Here is a 5092-nt window from a genome sequence, read left to right on the forward strand (position 1 = left end):
CTTAGGGCTTAAAACAACACTTCGCTGACAGTTTCTGTACGTCAGAAATCTGGTGTGGCTTAACTGGGTGCCTTTGTCTCAAGGTCTCTTAAGAGGTTGCAGTCAAGCTGTTGGCAGGAGCTATGGTTTCACAGAAAGGCTCAACCAGGAGAGGATCTGCTTCCAGGCTCTCTCATACAAGGAACTCATACAAGAACTGGCAGGATTCAGTTCCTTGTGGGCATTGAACCGAGAGCCTCAGTTCCTCCCTGGGTGATGGCTCAAGGCCAACCTCAGTTTCTTGCCATGTGGAACTCTCCACAGGGTAACTCACAAGTCAGCTGGCTTCTCTCAGAATGAGAGAAAACAGCCAAAACAGAAGTCACATTCCTTGGTAGCCTAATCTCAGAAGTAACATGCCATTACTTTTACCATGTTCTATTCATAGAAGCAACTCAAGAGGAGGGGATTACATAAGGACATAAATACCTGGAGGTGGGATCATTGGGGGCTATCCTAGGGACTGTCTACCATATGGGCAAATATTTAGGAATGTCATGGGGTAAGTGTATGTTTATAAGAAACTGCTAAACTGTTTTCCCAATTGGCTATACGATTTTGTTTTCCCACCATCAGTGTATGAGAGTTCCAGTTGTCCCAGAGTTTCTCAACCTCAGCGCTATTGACATTTTGACCAAGGTAATTCTTTATTCTGGGGGCTTTCCTTTGCTTTATAAAATGTTTAGCAGCACCCCTGGCCTCTACCCATTAGATGCCAGTGGTTCCTTTCTAGCTGTGATGACCAAAAATGTGTCCAGGCATTGTCAAATGTCATTTGGGGCAAAATCAGTCATAGTTGAGAACCATCAAATGGCCCCACATTCTCACCAACACGATATTTCTAGTCTTTTAAATTTTAGTCATTCTAGTAGGTGTGTAGTGTTATCCTGTTGTAGTTTTAATTTGCGTTTTCATAATGATCCCTGCATGTAGGATGTAACCTAGTAACAATCCCAAATCTAAATGTCATATATAACTAGTAGAAAGCCTGATGAAGTAATTAGGTGGGGCTTTCTCTCTCTCCTTTGACCCTTCCCCCTTCCTGTGATTACAAAATGTTAAGCTCTGCTGGCCCTCTTGGGAACATATTTTTCAGGGATACCTGATCTATGTGTCTCCCTGGTTGCAATCGTCATACTGGCTCAGTAAATCCTTGCTCTGTGTATTTGGTCTCAGTTTCTTTCTAGGTTAACAATGGTTATGCCTTTTATATCTTGTCTTATTTCGTTCAGGTTGCTATAACAAATTACCATAAACTGAGTGGCTTATAAACAACATCAACTTATTTCTCTTTTAAAAAGGCACTAATCCGATTATTGAGGGTTCTGCTCTAATGGCCTTATTACCTCCCAAAGTCCCCTTCTCATAATACCATCACTTTGGCAGTTAGGATTTCAATGTATGAATTTTGGGGGACACAAACATTCAGCTAATAGCATGTCTTAGAAAATTCTGCTTGAATAAAGGTTACAAATATTTTCTCTTCTGTTTTTTTTCCCTTAACATTTTATAGTTTTAGCTTAAGTTTGCCTCTCTGATCTATTTAGAGTTAACTTATATATGTGGTCTGAGGTAAGGATCAAGGTAAATTATTTTGCATATGGATATCCAGTTATTCTAAGACCATTTATTGAAAAGAGAGTTTTTTCCCAATTATATTTTCTTGACACCTATGTTGAAAATCAATTAACTATATACGTGTGGACCTATTTCTTGAATTTCTATTCTGCTCCACTGATCTAATTGTCTGTCCTTACACCAATACCACACTTTGATTGTTGTATTTTATAGTATGTCCTGAAATCAGATAGTGTAAGTCCTCCAACTTTGTTCTACTCTTTTTAAAATGTCTTGGCTTTTCTCAGTTCTTTATTTTCATGTATATTTAAAAATGGACACAAAGAATGATTGTGTATTGTAATGATGAATAAGCTAACTATCCTGACCTAATCATCACACATTGTACACAATTATTGAAAATCAACATTGTACCCCACATGTACATATAATAAACTACCTTAAAAATAAAAAAATAAATAAAATAAAATCGGTTTGTCAATTTTTACAAAATAGCTTGCTGGGATTTTGACTAGATTGCATTGAATCTGTGTGTCAATTTGAGGAGAATTGACATCTTAACAATAATGAGTTTTCTGATCCATTAACATGGAATACCTCTCTATTTAGGTGTTCTTTAATTTCTCTGAGCAAGTTTTTATAGTTTTCAGTGTAAACATCTTTCACATATTTTGTTAATTCTATCCGTAAGAATTTTGTGTTTTTATAATATTGTAAATGGCATATTTTAATTTTAATTTCAATTGTTCATTGTTAGTACATAGAAAAATGACTGATTTTTGTATATGGACTTCATATCATGATACCTTCCCATACTCATTCATACTCATTTATTAATTCTAATATCTTTTCTGTAGCTAGTTCTTTGGAAAAAATCAATAAAATTGATAAACCTTATGATTTTCTATATAGATGATTACCTTACTTATGAATAAAGACAGTTATAAATCCTTTCTTTTGACCTTTATGCTTTTTACTTTGCTTTATTGCACCATGAAGGACCTCCAGTAAAATGCAAAATAGAAGTGGTGAGAATGGACTTCTTTTCTTTATATCAAAATTAGAGAAAAATATACATGTCATTAGCTGTTGGTTTTTCATACATATCCTTTATTATGTTGTGGAAATTCCCCTCTATTCCTACTTTGTTGAGAGGTTTTATTATGAATAGGCATTAAATGTTATCAAAAGATTTCTTGCATCTACTGAGATTATAACAGTTTTTTTCCCTCAGTCTGTTACTAGAATAAATCACACTGACAGATTTTCTAAAGTTAAAACAACCTTTCATTCCTCGGATTACCATATTTGGTAATGATATATGATCTTTTTTTATATGTAAAATAATTGATTTGCTAAAATTTTGTTGAGAATTGTTTCATCTATGATCATAAAGAATGTTGGTCTATAGTTTTTCTATAATGTCTTTGTCTGATTTTAATAAAATGAACTAGGAAGCGTAACTGCCAAGGTGATGGTATTAAGAAGTAAAGCCTTTTGGGGCCGGCCCGGTGGCGCACTGGATAAGTGCGCTGCTTGGGAAGCACGGCGGCGCTCCCGCCCGAGGGTTCAGATCCCACATGCAGACCGGTTCCCACTCACTGGCTGAGCGAGGCGCGGGAGCGACACCGAGGGTTGCAATCCCGTTGCCGGTCCCCGGTCGCGCTGCTTGGGAAGCACGGCGGCGCTCCCGCCCGAGGGTTCAGATCCCACATGCAGACCGGTTCCCACTCACTGGCTGAGCGAGGCGCGGGGGCAACGCCGAGGGTTGCGATCCCGTTGCCGGTCCCCGGTCCGGTACGGGGGCAACACTGAGGGTTGCGATCCGTTGCCGGACACGGAAAAAGACAAAAGACAAAAAAAAAAAAAAAGAAGTAAAGCCTCTGGGAAGTGATTAGGTCATGAAGGCAGAACCCTCATGAATAAGATTAGTGCCCTAACAAAAGAGGCCCCAGAGAGCCGCCTTGCCCCTTCCACCAAGTGAAGATGCAGTGGGAAGGAGCCATTTATCAACCAGAGAGTGACCCCTCACCAGACACCTAATTTCCTAGCACCTTGATCTTGGACTTCCCAACCTCCAGACTGTGAGAAATAAATTTCTGTTGTTTATAAGCTACTGAGTTTATGGTATTTTGTTATAGCAGCCCAAACGGAGTAAGACACCAATTTATATCTGATGTAATTACTGATACAGGTATAGCTTATGCCTACTATGTTGTTGTTTACTATTTGTCCCACGTGTTCTTTGTTCCTCTCTATCTTTTATCCTGCTTTCTTTTCAATTGATTGAATATATTCTATACATTTTTAACTTATCACTGTCTTTCAAACCCTACCGCCATGGGTCAAACGTGTCCCCCAAAAGTTCAGGTGTTGGAAACTAGACTCCCACTGCAACAAAGTTAAGAGAATGGGAAATCCAGTTATGATATTTGAAAGGTGAAGCCTTTGAGAGGTGAGTGGATTGAGAGGACTGTGCCCTTGTGAATGGATTAATGCATTCTGGGAGTAATGATTATCATGGGTGTCGACTGGTGGCTTAATAAAAAGCACATGAGAGAGCTCTTCCCATACTCTCACCTTGCTTTACCATGGGGCTCTGTAGGGAGTCCCCACCAAGAACAAGGCGCTCACCAGATGTGCCCCTTCGGCCATGGACTTCCCAGCCTCCAAAACTGTAAGAAATGAATTTCATTTTATTATAAATTACCCAGTTTCAGGTACTCTGTTATCAGCAACAGAAAGGGACTAATACACCTATTAAAACACTTCACATGGGCTGGCCCGGTGGCGCACTGGAGAGTGCGCCGCTTGGGAGTGTGGCGGCGCTCCCGCCGAGGGTTCAGATCCCATGTGGAGGCCGGTTCCCGCTCACTGGCTGAGCGCGGTGCGGCCGCAACACTGAGGGTTGTGATCCCGTTGCCGGTCCCCGGTACGGGCGCGACACCGAGGGTTGCGATCCCGTTACCGGTCAGTAAAAAAGACAAAAGGAAAAAAAAAAAAACACTTCACATGAAATATAAAATCCTTGCAGGCCGGCCCGGTGGCGCACTGCTATAGTGCACTGCTTGGGAAGTGCGGCGGCGCTCCCGCTGAGGGTTCGGATCCCACATACAGACCGGTTCCCGCTCACTGGCTGAGCGAGGCGCGGGAGCAACGCCGAGTGCTGCGATCCCGTTGCCTGTCCCGGTCCGGTACGGGGGCGACACTGAGGGTTGCGATCCGTTGCCGGACACGGAAAAAGACAAAAAGGAAAAAAAAAAACAGAATACTTTAGGGAAATGTTTTTATGGGTGAATAGAAAGAATGGTGTTTGAAATACTTTTAAGTCTATCAGTTATATGATGTAGGTCCTGTGTAGTTAAGTTTATAGTTTAAATATTCATCCTCTATTAGTGATAACAGCTTTGTCATTTTCAGATAGAAAATCCTGTACTAGCAAAAGAAAATGTTGGGTTCTTTTTTTTTTTTTTTT

Source organism: Galeopterus variegatus, unplaced genomic scaffold (genome assembly GCF_000696425.1).
Source record: "Galeopterus variegatus unplaced genomic scaffold, G_variegatus-3.0.2 Scaffold472, whole genome shotgun sequence".
NCBI classification, from domain to species: domain Eukaryota; kingdom Metazoa; phylum Chordata; class Mammalia; order Dermoptera; family Cynocephalidae; genus Galeopterus; species Galeopterus variegatus.